Source organism: Epinephelus moara, chromosome 7 (genome assembly GCF_006386435.1).
Source record: "Epinephelus moara isolate mb chromosome 7, YSFRI_EMoa_1.0, whole genome shotgun sequence".
Taxonomy (NCBI): domain Eukaryota; kingdom Metazoa; phylum Chordata; class Actinopteri; order Perciformes; family Serranidae; genus Epinephelus; species Epinephelus moara.
In genome coordinates this window covers 33,348,045-33,373,044 of record NC_065512.1, presented here as the reverse complement: position 1 = coordinate 33,373,044, position 25,000 = coordinate 33,348,045, and the positions used below count along the sequence as shown (strand labels likewise).

The window sequence follows — 25,000 nt, the reverse complement described above, 5'->3', positions numbered from 1 at the left end:
CCCAAGATGTGACTGAAACCAACCTGTCAGATTCAGTCCAGACTGTGGTCAGCCTTAATGCGTCTCGTCCAGTTGCGTACATGATGTGGAGCAACACATCCTGTCATTGTCTTTCTCTGTGTGACAGCTGAGCTCTGACAGTCACAGTTTAAGACAGCCAAAATGAAAAAAGAAAAGAAAAAGAAAAATGCAGCTGGGGTCGATAAAAAAACAGCTTGTCTACACATGAGGAAAGTTTGTTTTGCTCAAAATGTCAGCTAGGCTACTTTGATTAGTCGAGACTGAAAGAATAATTTGTCAGGAAAAAAGACTCAGAAACACATTTAATAAAATATATGTACAGTTTGTGGACTGATGATTTGTGTCTTCACAAAGACATACGTCACTGTCCTGATGTCTCTCCTAGTTAGATATTTTGGCAAAAAATTAAGGGCAACACACCAGCACACAACGTCTATCAAAACATCCACTTTACATGTGAGCCCACAGCGGTGGCATCTTGATGTCAATCAAGGTGTCAGTCAGCAATGACATCTGTCAGCTTTCAAGAAAAGCAGCAGCAAATTTTTCTCATTTGATCCCTGAATTGGCACATCACAGCTACTGTACCATGACTACTGCTTATCTCTTCGTGACACATCCAGTCAAGGCTATGGGCGTCTTTTGACACGTGTCAAGCAGCTGATGTGGGTGGAACTGTGGTCTGATCAGAGACAATAGTGGCCTTTAAGTAGATGTAAACACATCAAATCTAGATGAGATTCAAAAATAGATGTGAGCGTTTGCTAGGTTATCAGTTTAAAATATCACAGCGTATGTAAATACATTTTATCCAGTCAAACAATTTATGTAATTGATAGTTTAGTGTTCGATGCTGTTCATCTTTACTGACACTGTTGATTCTTAAAATCAGAAACAAAGCGTATTTATAGAGTAAACTACCTCATGGTGCATGGACTGAAGCCTCTAATACCAATCAGCCAAACTTAAGAGACATCCAGTTGGAGAGATAGCCAGTAAGACAGGAGGGAGTAAGCAGCTGTTTAGCCGGCATTTGGTGCTTGGGAAACCCCCCGCAAGATTTGAGAGTTAAATAATGAGTCTCTGGGATCATGTCATGAAAGCAAATTTCAACCAGCTCATTAATATTTGACTTCATTGCATTGCTTTAGTGCTCCTCCTTGGTCAGTTTATGGGTAGTGCTGGAGAGGGTGTAATTAATGGCAATATAATGAAGGCAGAGCTGCAGTAGGATATGTTAGTGCATAAAAACTTGTTTAAGAACCGTAACTGCTACTGTAGAGTTGATTCATCAGGTCTCAGTGAGTTGTGTGTATATGTGTATGTACACGCTGTGTAATTGCCCCCACTGGTTACTAGACTTTAAATCCTACTTACATACTCTATGGATGTAATTGCCTAATTTATATCGAAATCTTTATGGGATTGAAATTGTGATGATCCTATGTACATCAGGAGAAGTCTGGAAAAAGACAGTATAAATGACCCACCCAAACTTTCTCCATGACCTTATCTATGCTGTTTATCTCCCAGTGGGTTTGGTAGTGAATGTGGGTGAGTGCTGTCATTTTTGTGTACAACTCAGCATCATGCCTCCATGTTTTAGTTTGATGTACTGCACTTAGTGGCATTGGTTCATACTAATCCTGTTATTAATCTGTTATAATCTTGTTCAGAATGAAGTCAACCAGCCGTCAGCCCTAACAGAGTTGCTACTGTGCTTAGTGTCGTGATGTTTACTGAGATAAACCTCTTTCTATTATCCCCATTCATATGACTATTGAAAGAACAAAAAGCAACGTGCTTATAAAATCAGGGAGGATTAATTTCCGTGATTGTGCCTGAGCAAGTTAGGGTGAAAGCATATGTTACTTGGAACCATAAAAACAAATTGCTCTCTGTATAATCTCACCTGGTTGACTTTGCAAAAGCAAAACAACTTCTTTCAATAAAAACAATTTAAAAAATGTAATGTACTGAGTGGGGTGTGAAATGAACCTGCTCACACCAGACTGTGTGATGTATTTTTAAGTTGATTAATATAGTAACTGAACCTTATAAATACTGTGTCTAGATTTATTTGGGCATTCAAACACCTGTGCTGCAGTGATGGCATCTTATTAATTTGGCTGGTAGAGTTTACATGGTGGAGGCTTTCAAGGAAAGTTGTCTGAACTGTACGTGCAAGTGTATTTAATCTCCAACCTGTTTGTGTCTAGTTAATCTTTCTGTATGGTGTGTGCTACAGACTATATATTATGGCCAGTAGTAGCAGAGGCACAATGTACCTCCCCTATAGGGTTATGAAAGGAAGCCAGTATGTGCTGACATAGTTCCTATCGTACCAAAGCAGTGCTCTGTAGAGGGAGCCAGCTTAGATATTTTTTTCTGAGGATCAATCTATAAAGCTTGGCTGCAAGTATTTAAAAGTCAGAACACACAGACATGGGACGTACAAACATGCTCAAAGGATTTAAATACAAATGGGCAGACGGACACACCAATATATCCACGCAGAAAAAACTTAAAAGGAAACATGCAATTTCATTTCCTTTCTTCCTCCTCACTGTCTTGATGTTTTTGCTCTCATATGAAGCAGTGATGGCGGACAGAAAGCTTACATGAACTTAAAGCGGGGCAATATCAGTCACAGCTACAGAAATGGGTTCCACTGTGACGTGGGAAATCATGGGGAGCAATGCAATGTGCACTAACACTGAAAGTAGTGGGTTGGAAATACGTGACCAACCTGACTATAGCAGGCAATTCTTCGCCGTGGGTATTTGTACCTTAAATCCTGCTTATAGACTTTCATTCCCTTGCAGGCATAATTTCAGCTATGTTCTCCTTAGCTTCACTTCTGTGATAAATGTTAGAAAGGTGTAAGAAATGCCTCATATGTCTAGCATGGTATCTGGAATGAATGTACAGTCCCATAAAACACAACACAATAGTTTGTAAGTGAAAGTTTGGCTCAGCTTTATACACAGGTGAAACTGAGCAAGTCTCTGTTGTTACTGTTGATGGGCCTTTGATTCCTAAATTGACTTGACATTTGAGTCACAAGGAAAAGTCCCTTGGAGATGATAAAAAGAAACTTTGTTGCAGTTCTGGGGCTGCCTGTTTGTAAGTCCACAAATCAAGGCTGAATATGTCGTTATGGCCAACAAGGCTGTGCCGTCCCTAGGGCTCCATACTGCCTTCTTTTACCCAAATGCGAAGGTGTATCCTTGACAGCTCATGGTACAGTATCTCTCAGTCCATATTGCTACTGGTTGTTTAAAGGAGCATTCAGGCTCTCAAATCAACTCTGAAAGTTGGGAAATATGATGTGAACATATCACATCAACGAGGTCTTTGCCATCAGTCACTGATGAATACATGACATAAACTGGAACAACAAAAAAGCCACTACCACTGTTAAGGCCCAATCCCAATACCCCCCCTTGTCCACTACCCCTTAGCCCTTGGCCCTACCCCTAGCCCTTGCCCACTACCCCTTGGCCCTAAAAATGAAGCAACGAGGGGTAGGGGTAGAAATGTTTCTCTAGAAATTGCGACACCACTCACTACGTCACTGCGTCGGTTACGTTCACGCATACTTAACTATTTTAAACTGTAAGCTGCGAGCCATCTACATTTCCAACCGGCATCTACAATGGAGTCTCATTCATCCTACCGATCACGTTTGCTGCATTCATCATGCTTTGTTTGATGAACAACAGACAACAGAGGACTTCTGCTAGCTAGCTAACCAGCTAACATTACGAGGCAGCATAGTTATACTAGCTGGCGTGTTATTGTAATGTGAAAAGTCCGACAATTTTGCAGAACAGGACAGATGACAGACGCCAGATAGTGCGAGCTAGCTAGCTAGCTAACAAGCAACCTGACGACGGTAACATTAGCGATGTATGAAATTTTTTCCCTGTCTCTTGCTCGGTGGCAGCCATGGCGACGTCTACCCCTCGCTGGCAAGTCAGTCTGAAATCCCTCGCTCCGAAGGGCTAGTTTCATACCCACTACCCCTCGTTATGCCCCCTACCCTTACACACAAAAAGGAATTGGGACACCACTACCCCTCGCGGGAACGCGCAAATGTAGGGGTAGGGCTAAGGGAGGTATTGGGAAGGGCACTAAGTACTTCAGAAATAGATTCCACTCAGGGCTGTTTCAAGACACTCTGGGGGCCCCAGGCAAAAGGCACCTTGGAGTGTGTGACCCCCGTTCAACCCACAACCGGCAGGATTCGCCTTTCGTTTCTGCTGCTGGTTGAAATCTGTACTCGCACAGCGTGCTCCTGAATGATTTGTTTTGCTTGCGCAAACTATTTTTAGTCGCAAATGCGAGTAAAATGCTCGCACCGTAGAGCTCTGTGGAAAACAAATCACTGTAGCATATAAACAAATCTAAGCTACAAGTAAAAGGAAATAAATAATAACTTTCACTGCTTAAAGATACTCAATAGCTCAGCTAATACCAGAATATGCCAGGTGGCCAGTGCACGCCGTTATTGGACGGCGCATGGACACTCACCCTCTTGCGACTGGACTTTGAACTTATCCCACATTAGTGGCACCGTGAGGTACCGTAGTACTACAGTACTGCAACAATGCTAGCGCGGGTGGCAACCAATCATGCGGAACATGGTCTCAATTTGCGTGACGCGTGAAAAGAGACAGAAATGCTGTGCAGTCCCGCACAATGCGGGACGTCTGGTCACCCTACTTCCACTGCCACTCGCAAGCAGCAGCTAGTAGGGACCAATGTCAGCCGTCTCTGGGGGCCCCCTTCCAGCTCGGGGCCCTAGGCAATTGCCTAGTTTGCCTGTCTGGTTGCGACAGCCCTGATTCCACTATTAATTTAACATTTCCTTTGTTACACTATTTGTCAGTCATATGTTGAAGTAAAACATCACAATTTATACTGCTAAGTGAGCATTGATGGAGTTTACCACTGCTTTTTAAAAAAATATTTTGTTGGATGTTTGAGTGAAATTCCCTGGCAGTAAAAACAAACCAAAAAACATTCAGCTTAAGAGTTGTCATGAACAGCACAAATGCTCTTCTAGTTTTGCTGTCCGTGACCTCAGATGTATTATTTTGGGAGTGCAGACTAGACCATTTGCCTTCGGTCCAAGGTGGATTCATTCAGTAAACATGTTTATTGCTCCAAGCACAGTCTTTATAGTTGCAAAGAGCAAATGTTTCTCTGAGAATTTAAAGTATATGTTTCTTTTTTTTGGTTTTCTATGACTTCATTGCTTTGTGTCTTTTAGGGCTTGATGTTGATGTGCAATGTTTAAGCCTGACAGTGCTCCCTTCCGTTGGTTACTCTGAACCCTGGAAAGATTTTAAAGCTGTTACAAAGACAAAGGGTAAAGTCTGCCTTAAGGTATCCCTGACCACACTCCACTGTGGAAAAGTGAGTTTTTACTTAACAAAACGGGCAGCCCAGTCTGTTGATAGATGTCACAATGAAATTGTCTTAAAGGGATAGTTCAGATTTTTTTAAGTGGGGTTGTATGAGGCACTTATCCATACTCAGTGTATTAACTACAGTAAATGCGGGTCAGCACATCCCCCAGTTTAGAGAAGAAGGCTTGAGTACCAACACAGAGGCTAAGCAATATGCTGCTGTGGATGGGGTCAGCACTAAAACATATTTTGGCCACCTGAAAAACAATCATCAATCAGTTTGGGGGGGTATGGCAGAAAGCGCCACTTTTCTTGTGTGAACGTCGACAGGGAATTGGCGCCCCCTGTGTTATGCAGACGCCCCTGCCTGTAGCCTACTGGATTACAAAGTGCTGATGCTGCCGCACACAGAAATTATGAGACAAGAAGGGCAAGGGGGAGGGGGTGCAGGGGCCAGGTTCACCTCTCTATTGGAACAGGTGAAGTTAGGGGGGTCATCATTGAGGACTTTGTAGTAAGGAAGGCCAGAAGGGTGAGGTTGTAGCTGCAAGTGTGTTCTTCTGATCAGTGCAGTAGTATCAAAATTTTACTCTGGCTCAGCCCACTTGACACGCTGCTGTGTTGTGCTATGGCCTATAGTGCTGGAATTTGTTATTTACGTGACACGCCATAGGGGGTGTCGCCCAGGGCGCCATTTAGGCTAGAACTGCCACTGCTATGTTGAGTACATTTTTCCACTGCTTTACCTTTGCATCAAACAGTGATTTTTAGGGAACTAAAGCTGTTATGTCACTTTCTTCAAAGCTAGACTCCATTGAGAAAAACAGTGATTTAACATTGCTGAAGATAGGAGCTGCTGGTCTACTGCTGCCTCGATCAGTTGGGTTTTTTTTGTGTGTGTTACTGTGTAACTGTGTGACTGTGGCGTTTAAAGTGCTTAGTTCAGATTTACCAAAGTCTCAAAATAAGAAAACCAACTAACTGATCAAGGCAGCAGGAGACCAGCAGCTCCTGTGTTCAGTCAGCCAAAATGACTGTTTTGTCATTGGAGTCTGGTGGGTTAGAGGAGAGCACAGATGTGGAACTGAAGCCGTTAACATTTTCTCCGTTGGAATGGGCTGTCTGATGGAGTGTCTCATACAACCCCACTTCAAAATCTTTGACCTATCCCTTTATATAATGAATGTGAAGGTCCATGCATATAATTCATTTCCCCACTGGCATTCATTCATCAACACTCAATTCAATTCAGCCTCCCAAGCATGAAATATTTTAGTGGCGGAGTGGGCTGAAAAGATTTTGAAAATGTTTTCTGGGGTCTGAACCTCAGTTAACTGCAGGGTGCAGTGCATGCTATCTCTGAGCCACTCAACTTCTCACTTCAGTAACAGGCCCCTTCTTTCACTTTGGTGCCCCAGGCACGCATTCCCTCCTAAGAGGAGGTGGTTGTGTCTCAAGCAGAGGCAAGCCATATTTGTGGTCAAGGCAGAAGACTTTGCTCGCTGAATGTTCAGCCAGGCAGCCTGTTCATGGCTATAGACTTAAAGGAGTCTTACTGTCACAGGTTGGTGGTTCCCAGACAGGAATTGTCCCTGTTTTGCCTTCTCAAGTTAAGCCTACAATACAACTGGCCACAGCTGTACCACCTTTTCTCTGGTACTTTTTTACTTTTTACACTTAAGTATGTAAGCATGACAATGGGTCTCTCAGAACAGACATAGGAGTTGGGTATTAAAATACCATGTGCACATGGACGGTAGTGCACGTGAAATTTTAACTGTACACCTAATTCTCAGCTGTGCAGTCTCACTCCTTCTTCCTCTCCTTGCAGATCTCAAACTCATGCAACTAAAGTTACATCTAATATTACAACCTTTGTAATACTTTCTGCTTTTCTTTCAATACAGCTCACTCACAGAGCGGCTCCAGTCTCTTGGCCTGTCTGTAGCACAGCAGTCTAAAGTGTTGGTATTACTTATGACATGTAGTCCATCAGATATGCTATACATATTATATGCCATACTTTAGAAAACTGTGGAAGGGACATTGAGCGAGGCTACAGAGCGGTGGCCCATTGTAGCACATTTTACAATAGTTAATTTTTTAATAATAGCAATAGCAAAAAAAAAGGACCAACTGAGAAAGTTGGGTGCATCAGCGTTAAAAGTTAGTCTAGATCCTTTGCAACCTATAACTGATAACATTGCGGCATGGAAAGAGGAGACTGACAGACAAGATAAAGCAGCACTATAAAACACTGGGGTCAACTCAACCGCCGCTTGGATTCTGATGCACATTTAATGGTGTTGTTAATGATACAGCTGTGAAGTCCTAATTTGATTGTTTCATGGTTTGCTAAGTCCAATGGATTTCTGCTGAAAATGTTCCTGTGACCATGAAATACTTTGTATAGCACATTACTACCAATAAAAGACCACTCACAATACAAGAAAACTCTTACATTTTGAAACCTGCATTTTTAAATTCATGTTTACTTTGGTTAAAAAATCTTCAAAGGCTACCTTTAAATTCCCCTAAAGACACATTTTAAATTCTGTAAAAAAAAACCTCTGCTATGATTATATTTTTTTTAATGTAACCCTCCCACATTAAATCAAAGCTTTAAAAAACTCTGGAAAAGGGGCTGGAAGCAGATCTATTCCTTCTCTCTCACTGAGAAACACTGGATGTGGCTTCTGCCAGCCTACCTTGCGCTAGGTTTGGCATTCACTTTCCACATTCTCCAGTGCTGGCACAGTGCTAAGAAGTGTGGAGATAAGTTTGGCTATGTGAGACTGATGTCAGGTTGAATAGTGAGAGAGCAGCACACATCAGCATTGTTAGCATTAGCATTAGCAAGGAAACATTGGAAAGATTCAGCCAAACATGTTTTTATGTTGTTTGTTAGCTGTTAGCTTGTAGGCTAACTGTCAATGGCTGACACAGCATTAGTGGTTGTGAAACATAAAGGAATATTTTCTATTATGGGGTTTTTTTGTGTATAGTGGAGGGAAGCTATTTACATCCAAAAATGTCACACTCAAATCTATCACTGTGATAATGCTAACTCTGCTCTCTGTACTGACATGTCCGCTCTGTGCTGGAGATTTCAGTTTTCTTTGCTGGTCTTGTGTCGAAGTCTGTTTCCCCATTGATACGTGTTCCCGTATTAGAAAGTGATTGGCTCGCCCCCTTCAGTAGTGGAGTGGGAAAACACCTCTTTAGTGAAAAATGTTACACAGATACAAGTCAGTGTAGTCAAGGTCAGACATTTTAGGTGACAAACAAGAAAAGCCCATTTTTTAATTCAACTACAGGCACAGCTTATAAGCTACAGGGCTAATTATTTAAACATACCATGGCAATGCTACATGAACACTAAATGGAAAACTCATAGATCACCTCACACATCAGTCAGTCATTATCAGTCAATGTTAGTTTGATTGGGTTATGGTTTCTTGGTCTACACCCAAGTTTGGAAAAAGCATTCACATAATCAAATGTTTAGACCAGGGGTACTCAAAGTGTTGATGACTCAGTGCCAGTTTAGGGAGCTAGCATATAATTGAGTGCTGCACAGGCAGAGTGTATTTTGAATTGTCCATTGAAACCTCTGACTTTAGCTAACAGCTGACGGATGCTTGGTGGGGGGGTGAGTTTGATGCAGTCTTTTAATGGTGTATTAAAAGTAAGCTATTGAAAGTTAAAAGTATATGGACCACGAATAATTAAAATATAATGCATACATTTCATGTCACATTTAGGGGCTGCACAAAATGTTACTGAGGGCCTCCATTGGCCTGTGTGCAGCACTTTGAGCAACACTGGTTTAGACGAACCACTACCTCATCAAGTCCTAACTGTGTGTAAAATTGTGAAACAGAACCCTAAAACCCTGAAGCTGATGGGAGATTTTGTTTAAACCCTCTGTGAAATGACATTGTGTTAGAGAGGCTAGTGGAACAGCAAAGAGATGAAGTTTGGAGTGACAGAGGAGTATATGCCCTGTTACTTTATCTGACAGTACAGAAAACTGAGACAGGTATTTAGGCTGACTGAGATGGTCTGAAAGGGGGAAGATAAAGAAGAGGTAGTAGTAGTATATAAAACAGGGTGAGCAGTCATGGTTGTTTGATGTGCAGTCATAAACATTAAATATTTATTCTGTTAATGAGCAAATATTTCCCACATTGCGTCATTGATAGTTTGACTTGCCTTCTAGCAAACACAATTCCATGATTAAAATTGTCTGCATGTCAGTGCCAGTGCCACAGCCCCCCATCAACCACCACCCAGTCTAAAACTCCAAATCAAGGACACCTGCTTGTTTAAACCTCTCTGTAATGGAAGGAGTACAGTACATCCCATCAATTTACCATTGACAGATCAAATGAGTGTCGTTACTCACCAGATTTGCACTGGGCGTTGTGTTCCCAGGGCATACAGGACACCAGAGCAATGTGGTCTCACACGGACACAGATCAGTTCATCAGCCTTTGGACTTCCCTTCAGGTTGATAACCAGCCCATGCTAAAGCCAAGGAAAAACAATAGACAGGAAAAGAGAGGTTGCAACTGGGGCTGGGCCATATGAAGACAATCAAATATCACAATATTTTTTAACAAATACCTTGATAATATTTGATAAATAATCATCAGTAATGTCGATTTAATAATTAAGTGGGTAAAGACAAATAATAGAACAGCGAGAACAGTCTGGTGAGTTCATGACATTACATCACTTCACTGTAATGTAGCCTTTAAAACCAGGAAAAGACAACAGATTCATGACATCTCGTCTCATATCATCCACCCGAGGAATTTTTCTTTTTTACTCTTTAAAATAATATATCACTAGAATATCACTCGGAAGTTGTATTGAGGCATAGGTTATTATTACATAGGTTGTTTTTCTTATAAAGCCTGTGTTTCTCTCTACAGGATCGATACATTGTGAAGAAAACCGAGACTTTGGGACCACCGCCTTTCAATCAAAATAGAGTAACCCATCAGTCACGTTGCTCATAGTGTGTGCAAGCAATAGCAATAAGAGGGCATGTCTGACCGAAAAGGGATCCCAAAAGTCTCCCAGGTTTTTTCTTCCAGGTCATGTGACCTGTGGCTGGCAGCCTTCCAGCAGAACGGGGAGACTGGACGTCTGGCTGATGCACCTAAACAGATCACAGTGTTAAGACATGAGAACATGTCTGTTACAGGGACTTTTCACAGCTGAATCATAGGGATCTAACAGATAAAATCTTGTGCCTTGGCGTAAGGAGTATTCTGATTGTTAACTCAAAGTTGCATCAACTAAATGCAGTTGAATACTCAACTATCTTATGAACGCAGTGAATGAGTGAGTGACTTCTAGCCTGTGGGAATCTGTGGCTGAGGTTATTTAACCTCTGTATGATGTAATAATTTAGAGGGCCTGCATTTGCATAAATATGTGGCTCTTCAAGTGTGAAGAGCATGAAGTGTTTCAGGTATGTTGGGATCCATGCTGTATATCTTTCAAAGAGATGTAGAATCATCTGAATCAAATTTAACACAACCACTTACTTTGCTGCGCTTGGTCAGCAGAAGGGTATTAAGATCAACTAAAGTGTGGAAGTGGACTCAGCGGATCTGTTGGAGAAAGGAAGATGCTGCTTTAAAGGCAATGATGATGAGCACTCCTCTGCTGTTAATATGAATTATAACATTATCATTATGCATGAAGTAAATGCATTAAGGGTTTAATTCTGAATATAGGCAAAGTTACTGAATGAGTAATCAGTGCAGGTTGTGCTAATGTTTCTTACATTGTGCTGTTGAGTTGTTGACAGATGGCACTCCAGGGGAGGAGAGGAGAGAAATTCCTGTGAATGAGATTCATATATTAATTTTAGTGTCAGTGTGACTTAAGGGGATGTACAGTAACAGCTCCCTCCATCGCCATCTGCCCGTACCCCGCTGGGTCTCATTCATTCCCAGCCACACCCAGCTCTACAATACACACATGCACATACACAGTGTTTGAGTTTGTGTGCGCTGCCAAGCCTCTTTTCTTTAGAAGGGGACCACTGCCCTCTGTTGGTGCTTCACGTGATTCACCATTCAGTTCAGCTGCTGATGTTTTTTTTGTCTGAACAGTTAACATAAGAACAACACCATTTACCAAAGGTCACATACGAATACTGATGACATAAATGCCTCTACTGTTATATCTGACATTTGTCATAAGTGGTGACAGTAGAGTGCAATGGCAAATTAACAACCTATTACTCTGTTAGTCCGCTCGGTGATCGACAGAAAAATAATGGACAGCAAATTGATTAATTGAGTCATTTCTCTGACACAAATGCCAACAATCCCCCAGTTCAGCTTCTTAATTGTGAAGTTTGCTGCATTTGTACGTCCTGTTAATTAGGGAAGTGAATATTTTTTAGCTTTGTCTTGTTGGTTGAGAAAAACAAACAATTTAATCACAAGTAATTTAATGACATCAACTTGGGCTTTAGGACTCTGCGATAGGCATTTCAACTACTTTCTGGTATTTTGAAGACAAAATGATGAACTGAGAAAAATAATCCGCACATTAATTGATCATAAAAATAATTGTCATCATCGAGGACACAAAAACACTCCTCTGAATAATGCCAAAGAGGCCTGTCTTATACATAGACATCGACCAATGCACACAAAATCACAGACATATTAGCTAATGATGTGCTTATGAATAATAGAAGTATGAGAAAGACACTGCTTATATGTCTGAAGTCTAAAACTAAACAAAACTTAAAATATGAGTAAACAGTAATTTGCTAAATACTTCAAGCAGTACACTGTAAATGCCCACAAAAACAACTTTTTTTAAAAAAGTATTTGAAGTGCTTCTCAGGATTAAATGTTGGGTTAATATATGCTAGTCTCTTCAGGGCCTTTTAATAGTTATAATATGCGTATATCATACATCATGAGCAAAAGACAGACAGGGAGCAAGAGAGAGTGCATGACCTCACATAATCTACAATTACACACACACACAGACTAAGCTTATCCTCAGAAGCGGGGTGGCGATCTGATCTTCTCTTAGCTTTAGCGCTGCACCGAGGGCTGGGTGGGGGTGGGGAGGTCCCCAGAGGTGAAACTCTATTAGCACGCAGCATGAAAGTCAATGAAAAGGACCCCAGTGTGCTCCAACCCCCTGACAGTATTAATGTTTAATGATATCTAAAAAGGCTAATACTCATCCCCCCTTTTCGATTTTGCTTTTATCCTCTCATTAAATATCCTAACAATATCATCACCTCCTCAGATTAGAGCGCTGACCCCGTCTGCTAAAGGACTCGCCCTTCACTGATGGTGAACACATCTCTCTTTCACTTACTATTTCTCTCTCTCTCTACAGTATCTCTCTCAGGCAAGCACGCACGCACACACACACACACACACACACACACACACAAAAGATTAATGTAGCATTTAAGATGTGTTGGGGGGAGGCAGCACATCACCATATGTTGGAATATGGATATGTAATAAGACCTTATGTGCACACAGAAAATTACACTTTGAGTTTATATCAAATGTATAACACATAGGCTAACTCTCTGTCTATGCGCATGTTAATTATGTTGTGTTTGTGTCTTGATTCAGCAAGGGGAATTATGAAATAATAATGAGCCACCAGTGGAACTTCACTCTCAGACACCAGTGGCAGCGATGGGTGTTCAAATCTGTGAGTGAGGAGGAAATCGCACACCATCTTGGATCTCAATGAGGCCTGTTTAGCTGTAACTACAGGTCAGGGAACAAGACAGGCTTTTTGCCGTATGCATTAATTACATAAACTTTGAAAAACGAGTAAAACTAGGGACACACACAGACAACAAAGACTGGGTCCAGTATCTGTTTGAAAGCCATCAAGATCAGTATCAAAGTATTCATGTTGAGCCATTCATGTGTGTGAAGAATCACTCTCTCAGACAAAGACACTAATGTGGATGAGTTATGGGAAGGAAGCAGGTGACACTTATTGGGCGTACGTGCTGGGTGAGCAGCTTTCACTGGAAGCCACTACAGCAGCCCCCTGTGCATAACATCGCCTTATTTATCACTATTTGTCAGCATACATTCTGTCAGTCATGGCATATTTCAGTTGGGAGCCCACATTCATTTGCTGCAGTAAGCTAATGTTGATGTGTAAAAAGGTACCATTGATACTTTAAATGTCTGGATGCAATCACAAGAAATGTGTAAATGACAAAGCAAGGGTGAGCCTTCAGGAGCTGTTAACCCTAACTCTAACTCTACACAATTTCCTCAAGGTTTGCTAACATTTCAAAAAAATGGCTCGATAAGGTTTATACAAATAAAAGAGTAAATAAGTGCTTTGACTTTATTAAAAACATTTAGTCAGAAAGCCAGTTTAAACAAATGCAAGGGCCACACACAATAAAAGAGAGCGGATAAGAAAAAATAGTCTAGCAGCACTCTATCAATTTGACAGATTTTTAAAAATTGTTTTGTGTTTAATTGACTTTGTTGTGATGAATGGGCATTTTTATTTAATTTAAATCAATTTGTGTTGAAATTCTGATTTCTGTTCTTCTACATAAATTCACAGATTTGCAAAAAATGATTCTTTTACATCAGTATTGTCATGCAAAGTAACTAATTCACAAAATGTTGAGTCCAGAGCTGCACTGTGCAGTCAAGTGTACCCATGTTTATTGAAGACAAGCCATTTTGGTTCAAAAGAAAAGAAAAAAAACAGGGTAGCACCAATCATTTCTTTGTCCTCTGTGAGTAATGTGAACATTACAGCCTTGAGACGAATGGTAAAATTTAGCGTTCATGCACAATTTAAAATACACAGATAAAACTGGTATCAGCTTTAATTGACTTAATAACTGATTTACATTTAAACATTCATTATTAAATTTCATTTTCATATCCATTTATGCAAGTTTTGTGGGTGTAGGAACAGTTCAAATGTGACAGCAGACAGGGCACCACACAATTATACTTGCTAAAGATTTATAGAAACATCCCCTCTTCTCTCCAAGTTGTTTGGAGGAAATATTCTTAAATTTGATATTGGAGACAATATTTTCCTATTCCCTTAATATGTTTCTCATAAAAAGCACAAAAAAAATCCTCCTCAAACTCACTCTGTACACAGCTACAGTTGTCTCGGGTAATATCATTGTCAGATAATGTACTAAAGTTGTCTTATTTGGAGGAGAAGTCAGATATTTAAATAATTACCTAAATTCTGTTTTGTAAATCACAGTTTCCAACAGTTAACCTTTGACCTACTATCATAGATGTATGTGCACATTATTTTCCTGTGCAATAGAGGATTGTTACAAACATTTTTGGGGCTCTCACTTTTGGTTTCACCTCTAAATAAAGTGATTTAGCGTAGGGATGAACTGATACCGGATATCAATTCCATTCCAGTGCTTCTTTTTTCCCCCAAATTTAAAATCTGTATAGCACTGCATGGAACTCATTCAAATAGTTTCTATGTAAGGTAATGTGAGGCACTACAGACTGACTTGACAGCTCGCAGTGACTGACTGTAATATTTAGGGGACACACCAAACTTAATAAAGACATTGATGAGGACATTTTTTTTAATATGGACTAGTTACCTCATTGCTGATACCAGATCCTCTTAATAATGTCAGTATTGGTGCTAACAAACATCCAGTCAGTGTATTCTATAGTTCAATTCCTAGTTTAGACAAAATAATAGACTGTTGGGTGTCCAATCGTCTGACCGCTCATGTTTCTTGTCCTGTTGGAGTGATTTCGTAAGTGATAGATATGATGACCATATGAGATCTAAGTTGTAGTTAGCTGGAATTATCCTTTAACAGCTCGTCACATGTTGACTAGTAATGGCCATTATTTGTGTGACAGCATTAATCCTGCTGTCTGCTGGTGGCAGCAGTAGCTCAGTCCATGGGGACTTGGCTTTGGAACTGAAGGGTCACTGGTTCAAGTCACTTAACGGACTTAGTATGAAGTGTGGAATGGCAGTTGGAGAGGTGGCAGTACAGCGCCTGGGCACTGTCTGGGTGCCCTTGAGCAAGGCATCAAGCCCCCAAACTGCTCCTGAGGCACCGTTCATGGCTGACCCTGCGCCACCCCTTTGTTGAAAGTGTTTGCTTGCCTGAAAAATTGTGTAGATTGCAAATAATAACAGTAATAGAAATGATACCACAGTTGACAAACTGTAATTATGTAAAACAAAGTTAGCCCGTACTTTTCCTTCGTCGTGTTTCTCTGCCCCGTCCTTCTTACTCATAATGTGCAACACTGCATGTCGTGACCTGATTAACAAGACTAGAGTCTACAGCCACACTAGCAGTTCTGCGAGGCTGTGCTACAGATGTGTATAACTAGATACTGAGCCCCAAGATGACGCCTATTCAGTCTAATGACAATTGCATACCTGGCGCATGCACCAAAAAAAGTTTGCCGCTTCCAGGTTCCCTTTTATGGGTTATGTGGCCAACTCAATATCCCGATAAATACCTGTGACTACTGCAGAGTCATTTGACTGCATTCTGTGAAAGCAGACTGTAACATTACCATTACATACAAAAGCCAGATGTTAGCAGGTGTCAGTGGGTTTTTTGAGCAATGGTATAGGGGCTATAGTCACAGTGCCATGTCATATGAAATGTAAATCAATTCCATCATGTTTTTTGACCGTATTAAACATAATTTTGTTGGTTGCATTACCTTAAAGTAAGAAAATACCACATCATATTAAACTGAGATGACTAAAACTTCAAAAGTTGTGTCAATGGCCCATGTTTTTACATGGGGCATTGACATCTTGTCATAAATGATGCAAACACACTATACTGCACAGCGCCATAATAAAACAGGGCATTTATAAACACAGATGTACTCTCTCACACACATGCACACACAGCAAAGCAACCACAAAAGCACCAGTGAGCACTACATTCTCAAGGACATACACACACAGACAGGGCGAGCCGGCAAAAAGTCAGAGGAAATGCTTATGCCTACAAACACACTCAGGAGAGGCTGCACAGCACTTAAGTGGTCACTTTCACACACAAAGGCCAATCACAGGAGCTTAGCTGGCCCCATCAAGCTTTTTAGCAAATGCTGCCACACTGAAATTGCTTGTTTAGTTAACCCTGTGTGCGACTGACAGAAGTGTAGTTCCATCACTCAAGTCTGTGTTGTGCCAAATGCTTTGCTTTGAAGTCATTTAGAGGGAGACCATTCACTGTGTGTAAGATGACTAGGCCTTGTCATTTGAGAGGAGGGATTAGTCATGCTATGTTTATTGGAGAGTGTGCATCAGCTTTCTTGACTGCTGCGTTTTAGGGATTTTTGCTTCTGAGGTGTTTTTGTCAGAGTTGCTGAACACTGTGACACTCTAAGAGAAAAACATATGAAAACTTCAGCTTCAAGCAAACTCTACAGCTATCACACAATAGTGAAACTGCGTTATGCCTTCATGGAGGGTTAAAGTTTTTCAAACTTTGATTCATTTGCTGTGTCACGTCATCAAATTAGTCATGCTCTCTCAGAAATTATAAAGCAAAGTAGAAATGTGCATTCAGTGAAGTGCAGATTTCCACCAGGCGGACGCCCGAGCTGATTGCGGCCACTCTCGACAAATCTTGTAATTCCAGCAGATACACAGTAGCACGTTTCAGAAGTGTCACAGAAATGAATAAAAATGTATGCCTCGTTCTCCTGCTAACAGGCACCGTACAGTATATGAAATATAGATGTGATGTTATTATGAAGATTGTTATGTTTTATGTAACTGAAACACAGTAAGAAGTCTTTGATCCATGCCGCTCATAACTGGACTTTAAACAGTATTAACTTTGTCTGTAGACTACTGACCAAATTTTTTAACTAGGTTATATACAGTACTTACGTTCTCTATTTCATTTATTTAATGTTTTACGGTAAAGCACACTGAGTTTACTTGTGCTGTACAAATAAATTTGACTTGACTTGACTTACAGTACTAATGGCAGAAGCACAAATATCAAGGAAATTGACCAAATCAACAAAATCTGAAAGTCTACAAAATCTGGCAGGTGAAACGCTATGCTTCCAAAACACTCCCGGTGTGGTATGACTCCCTTACAGTCAAGATAGCAGCAAGTATAACAAAAACACAGACTAATTCATCTCGTATCATGCTTGACTTTAAAGAATCATAACATATTGGTTATGGAAATAAGATGCAGATGCTCTTGTTCAAAATAAGACCAAACTTTTCTCAGGATGTCAGTTCTTGAGCCACAATAAAAGCCAAAAAATGGCCTGCAACAGACAGTAATGCTTGTTGTTTTTAGCCAAACATGTGGCTCCTGTCAGGGTAAGAGGTATGAGACATCAGCAGTCAGTGACAGTATACAGTGTTATGTATCACCATTACCACAAGAGATCCTTGAGCATATTGTCATTATTTTACTCACAAAATATTAGGCTGATTGATCCAGTAGTTTGCAAAACCAAAGTTGTAGTGCCTTCCTAGTATTTGTTTTTTGGTGGTAAACAAAACTATGTTAAAAAAGGCAGCACACTACCACACACACACACACACACACACACACACAGATCTTCAGGACAAAGTTGACTACTTTCAATAACAGCAGTTTATTCTGGCCCTGTCAAAAAAATATGCTGATGTTTTGGCCTGGTGGCCTTCATCAGAGCATAGACTTGTATTAGAACATTTAACTCCTCCAATCAGAAGGGACAGTCTATCAAAACTACTCTATTCTGAGTTTACTCTGTACTGGTGTTCAACACTCAATACAATGACGCCTGCTGAACTAACTGTTCTGTAAAACTCAGTTTTAAATGTTTCCTCTGAACAAGTTTCAAAATATAGGAACAGACTGTATATCACAAAACCTGCAAGTTCAGTTAAAACTGTTGAGTTGTGTATTTGCAATTTCACTTGTTTTTAGCCATTGTCATATTAATATTTTTGATATATATATACATATATATATATATATGTATTTTATTTTTATTTTTTTTACCATTTTGAAACTATCTGCAGGGATGCACCAGTTGTACAAGAAATTCTGGGCCAATACGGACTTTTTAGAAATAATAATATGTCTCCTTCAAACAACCGCATTATTTTTTATTAAAAAAAACCAACTACATTTTACATAATTACATTTAAACACATCATGAGAATGTTATGAGTTACCTTCACCCAACACTGTGCAACCTGTGTGGGGAAGATCTCTGGTTATTCCAGACAGGACCTAGAGACCTGATTTTTAGCCTGCACAAAATGAATGTGACAACAGAAAAACATTGGCCACTGCCATTGGTGAATGTCGTCTTATTTGCCAATAGGCCGATGGCAGTCAACGAGGTGAATTTCAGCCGATTCTGATGTGCAGTCAATAAGTTGGTGCATCCCTTCGTATCTTAGTTAATTACCATGTGACCTTTCAAGCCAATCAAATTACATTAATTATCGTAGAAGAATGTATAACTGCTGCAAATGATTTATTAAGGCCAACTAGCATGCTGGGGTTTCATTTGTTGATACAGTATGCAGAATGATTTGAAATGGAATCAAATGTTAAGGTACCTACATACAGGAAATTACAAAGGGTAAAACGGACCTTTTTATTTAATTGAGTATTGCATGATTTATACACCCACCCTGTCATTCATTTACTTATGTTTAGACTATGCTGCAAGATGATTTGGAGTCACAGCAGGGCTACATGGTCACGTCAAGGTTAAATGTTTAAAAAAACAGACTGTTGTTGGCAGAAGTAGTTGATTAGGTCACACATGATATTTAAGATCATCTATACTGTCAGAACTGACTTACAGGGACACAATCATGACTAAAAATCATTTAATTTAAATGTTTCATAAAGGATGTATTTATTCAGTGTGATCACAAAGTTCTTCGGTTCTAATGTGAACGTCCAGACGCAGTGCAAGGTATAAGGAATAAGATGGCTTCCCTGGTTGTAGGTTGCTGCTCCGCTGTGCAAAGCATCAATGTATGATAGATGGATGTGTTTGGATAATCCTCAATTAAACTGAGAGGTCATTTTAATTAGTTAGATATCCCGTCTTTGACCCCCTTTATTGTGCCTGCATTATGCATCTGGGCTGTGCATGCACATGTGCAAGGCCATGTTTTTGTCTGTGTGTGTTGCACGCCTGCATGAGTTGCAGGGAAGGGGCAAAAAGCAATCGGCGAGGCTTCAACTGGAGATGGAATTGCCAGTTGTATATCTTGACGCTGGACATATTTATGCTCAGAGAGGCTCTCCTTTCTGCCTGCTCATCACAGCAACTGTCGGGTGGTGAACTGTGTGTGTGTGTGTGTGTGTGTGTGTGCGCAGACTCTGTTTGTGCTATGTGCATGTGTTGATGATATGAGACCGTGTGCATGTGCATACTGTATGTAGTGTACACCGCTTTCTATTTGCATGTTGTGTTATGTGTGTATGTGTCACTGAGACAGAGTGCACACTTTATACAAAAACTTCATTTGCTTTATCAGCAAAATTATGAGCCACCAAAGTATTGCCATATCATGTTGTACAAGGTTTACAATGTAAATATACCAATGGAGGATGTTAATGATGTAAATGTTTTGCAAGTCCACTTAGCCTGCTCATCCTGATCCTCAGCCCCTCTAACAGTACACAGCACTGCCCTCAGATAGTGTGCACCAACCAATTTAGTCTACGCACACAAAGAAAAATAAACGTGTCACTGGACATCATCAACACAGTAAATGCCAACGCCCTTAAGCCCTGAACAGACAATAACAAGTTGCAGATGATCACTGTGAACAACCATCAACTGACAAAGACTTTAATCACATATATATGTTTGACTACTATGCAAGTCCAACAAAATTAAAACACTTTGCACAACACTTCTTTATTACACCAGACGTTATTCTCCATGCTGTGCCACAGTGTACTTCAGTCACAGCCTGAGGAAAAAACGAAGACATGACAAAACATGACACTGTACTGAGCTCCTTGGAATTCTGACTTCTCTTTTAGTGTTTTTGGTTTCTTTGTTTTTAATGCAATGACACTGATCTGGATTGATGTAGTTATCAACAATCTGATATTATTAATACAAAGTGAAATATTCATCTTCAAGATATTTTAAAATTCCCATGTCATGTCTTTGTCACCATTTCCATCCACCTCCTTCCAAATTATTCAAACAGTGCTTGCGGCCTAGCACCATGCAGATAATGACAAGCAGCCACGAAAAAGACAGGTGTCGTCTCATATCGATCGCAAGCCACTGAAATGTGTTAAATTGAAACTGTATCGTGGCGGAGTTTGTGATATCAGCAAACATCGTATTGTTGTCCAAAAAACATCAGTGCATCATATTGTGATGAAAGTTGTGATTTACACCCATATAAATCAGATGTATAGTCACTTTATATATTTTCTATTGGTCCAGGTCCTGTTTATACAGTTTATTGCAAAATAAGTTATCTTATTGAGCTGAACCAGGGCGTGAAGTTGTTCTTTAATGATGTAAGTGCAACAATTAGTCATTTCTTCTATAATATCTACACTGTGGATGCTTAACCCCAAGAGATGTGCAAAGAAGACTCAAACGTCCACTGGATAAAGTCCAAGTCAAACTACGCAAAGGACAAATGCAGAGATAAATATATGAGCAAAGTGAGGCCTGTCAGGATAATTTTCTGGGCCGTTACGTTGCTGTGTCTGATAAATTACATTTCACACTGGTTATTCAAATCAGTTCATCCTTTGTGACATCTGTGTGAATGAACATTGAGACACAGAGCCCTGAATACAAATCACATATTTCTCAAAAATGATGAATATTATTTTGTTTGTATTCTCCTGACACCCCTCATCACTTTTGTCACTCAGCGAAAGACAATTACCCACATGTTTTCTGCAGTGCGCCTTTGTTTTTCAATTTGTCAACACTGTATGGTGTGAAAAAATGACTGATTGTTTAGTCTTAGAGTACAAAAGTAATATGAATGACCAACATTTCTAATTACAGTGCTTGAAAAGCACCAACTCTGGCTTTGAGTTTATCATCACACTGTAATATTCCCCATCTCTGCTAAATCCTGTTTTTAAACTGAGTGCAGTATCCCTTGCCAACAGTTGGGGGTCACCCACAGCTTATTGTTGTCTGCAAACTGCACAGAGGAATTTTGTGTTATCAGTTGTGACAAGCAACTTGTTCAATAAAAGGAATTTCACCACCAATTTATTCCGAGATTGGCAATCAATCACGGCCTGCAAATCAGTTTTAAGTGCATTTGTTAGATGTACAGTCACAACAAGTCTGTTTGTAGCTGGCATGACATGTATCCTGCAAGACTGGTGCTCCATTTGTGGACAGATTTCTTACTGAGACGTGTTCTTTAATTTGCTCTGTTTGTATCATCTCTGGTGTTTATGAATCAACTACCATCTGTTTCTGGATTCTGATAAAAGAGCAGAATAGATGTTGCTCCTCCAACTGTTTGATCTGAATATGTAAGGCTCAAGTACAAGAGTTTTTCTTGTCTTCTAGACAGACTAAGGCACATATTAAGCAAATCTTTAAAAAGACATCATCAGTGGGTTTTTTTTTTTTCACCATTATATCACTCTAATTATAGTTTAGCTTATTCCTCTTTGCCAGATGAGTAACATTACTGTAATGCCTGCAATAGAGGATATGAGCCTTATTAATCCTGCATGCATCTCCAGAATTAAAGAGGCAAACTTCCTCATCGTTCTACTAATGTCCAGCCCAAGTATTCATATTTCTGACTGAAGAGAAGTGGAATTCTATGTACACAGTCAGCCAAATGAGTTTCATGCATCACGAGACATGCCGCTCCTTATGTGCATGGAAATTGCACAGCTGTTTTTCCCCTTACTAGTACAATTTTTCTGCAGATAAAAAGTGCCAGCTTTAATAAATCTGATAAATTACCAGCTGCAAACTGTTGACCAGTCAATTTTTCTGACAGGGTGTATTACCTGATTTTCTCCTTTTTTTATCAAGACATACTGCAAATGGAGCTTGATTGCTCCCCAAGGTGGTGAGTTACAGATTTAATGATGTTGAACTAACTCAGCTTTTTTCTTTCTCCAGTGGATTTTCTCACGTAAAAACAGACGGTCGCTCTGTTCGGTTTCTTTCCCTCTCTCTCTGACTCTCACACACGTAAACAGGTGCACTCAAAGGAGCCATTATTTTTGAACACTCACATTAATAGCTATGATTGCAGGTTCATAGATTCGCTTGACTTACAATTAGAGAATAACTTACTTAACACACTACACATATAGTAAGTCGTTCACCTCTGTTGCCTGTCATCTCTTAAAACAAATCAATGCCTTCTTGTGATCCTTTATCAAAGGATGCATACAGTATACGTCCAGTAAAAACATAGTGTCTCCAAAAAGTAATATTTTTAGAGACTATGAGAAACAGCCTTGTTTTAGGACTGTGATGTATTTTTGATCCACTCAAAAAATGCCTGGATTGGCCGAAATCCTAAGCCACAGGGACATACCCAGTATAGTGGAATTTTAAGGGTCAATTCAGGTATCTGAGAGTTTGAAGATGTGACAGCAGTATGGGCCTAATCCACCCTTTGCCAAGACCCGCCCATGGTCCCGCCCCCCTTGGTTACAGTTGCTGGGTTCGACAAGCCAAGCCTCGCGGGGGTTCGTTCCCATAGGAAACAATGGAAAATACCGGGAGATTTAACTTTCTCGTAATTCAAATTGAATCAATCATTCTGTCCAAAATGCGGTGTCAGTGATAGAGAACAAATGTGGCTACAGTTGAGTGAACGGGCATTGCATGACATCCGAAAACTTGTGGAAATCGTTGTGTTGTCCCGATGTCTGACGGTAGCAATGGACACTAACGTGTGCTGCACCCCTCCCCCCGGTTGCTAGCTCTATCACCCGTGTCGTCTCCACAGACTTAACCCTCGAGTCTGTCAGTGACTGGAATAAAAACTACTCCGGGAATACGTTCTGGATATCTCGAGTCACTGTTGCAGACACCCCAAGCCAGGGGTCGCGTTAACCAGATATTCTCGGTCATTGGCCGGTTTTTTACAACAATGACCGGAAAATCTGAAGGCCATTGGTCATTTTGACCGGTTGCAATTACCACCCCTGCCCACTAGTGTTTTCACACTGCAGAGAAAAAGTCATTCATCTGCTTCATGTAGCGTTGTTGACATAATGCCCTGGACACACCGTACGCGGAACCGAAGCGCAGCGCCCAGCAGCGGAGGCAGTTTTCAATCGGCGCCCATGTTAACCTATCTGACTGTCCACACAGGCCGCTGAGCAGAGCGGAGCGCCCGCGGAGGCAGCGCTTCAGTTCGGCATCTGGTCTATTTTTCATGCGAGCCGCGAGCGCTTCTGTCAAGCTGGATAGAGCGGATCGTACCAAACTGGAAGTCGGACACAGAAAAGATGAGAGAATCCGGCCAATTTTCAAAATACAACAGCACACACTGAGGAACGTGAGGAGAAAATACCGTGTTTAAAAATTTTTGGTGTTGGTGCCCTCTGGTGGACAAACTTTGCAATAGAAACACTTTCCTTTTTTTTTGTAAATTAAGTATTATTTTTACGTTAAATATTTCCCTCTCAAACAAACTGTGTATAGCCTTGTGGGAAAACAAGCAAACTGAAAGTTTTTCTTCTTTAAAAAATATTTAAAATTCTGCATTGTTTACATCCATGTTTGTTGCATTTCTTGGCATGTTACCTGCATCAACAGTAAAATAGCGCAAAGCTGCAAACAGGAATGGTAATGCTCATGTGCACTCTCATGGCTGTAGCTCAGGAGGTACAGCGGGTCGTCCGGAAGATGGGGGGTTTGATCCCCGGCTCCTCCAGCCTGCACATTGTCCCTGATGGCTGTGTGAGTGCTGACTAGCAGGTGGCACCATGTAACCTTGGCCGCCAGTGTGTGATTGTGTGAATGGGTGGATGTGACTCGGAGTGTAGAAGAGCTTTGAGAGGTCAGAAAAGCCCAATACAAGTGTTGTGCAAGTACAACACATGCTCACTCCAACTTTGTCACATATCAACATCTGGTCATGGCTGTTGATGTTCTGGCACTCTGCAAGTTCTGCCTGTTACATGCATTGTCTCCTCTCAAAATACACTTCTGTTTTCACATGAAATGTATCGTTTGCATACAGTCTCTTTCAAAATAAACGTAGTATGTTGGTACAACGCCACAAATTGATTTTTTTTTTCCTTCAACAACAAACGCATGTGACTACGTTTAGGAAACACATGCACATGGTTGAGTTTAAGAAAAAAGATCAGTTTTGGCTTTCATAATTTTATAGGAAGCCAACACTGGCCTCCTTGGTGAAAGTTAGTGGTCGTTGGACACATCCACCACCTCTCCCTACCACCCTACTCGGACCTCTGCAGTCTTAACTTACATTGTTGTCCCACCACGTTTCCCCCTGATGCCACCAGGCACCATTAAACAATAATGGCAACC

At 40.6% G+C, this 25,000-nt stretch overlaps 1 protein-coding gene across 6 annotated transcripts in view; it reads right to left on the bottom strand.

Moving 5' to 3' along the window:
• pcbp3 (poly(rC) binding protein 3) overlaps positions 1–25,000 on the bottom strand; it is a 91,162-nt gene that overhangs the window by 43,470 nt on the left and 22,692 nt on the right. For 4 of the 6 annotated variants that reach the window (XM_050049616.1, XM_050049621.1, XM_050049619.1 and 1 more), the window contains exons 2-5: positions 11,242–11,298; positions 11,000–11,065; positions 10,503–10,608; positions 9,847–9,968 (exon numbers count right to left, since the gene is read on the bottom strand). The gene's annotated coding sequence lies outside the window, so the exon portion shown is untranslated. The remainder of the gene's footprint in view (positions 1–9,846; positions 9,969–10,502; positions 10,609–10,999; positions 11,066–11,241; positions 11,299–25,000) is intronic. The other 2 variants (XM_050049617.1, XM_050049618.1) reach the window with 2 other exon arrangements.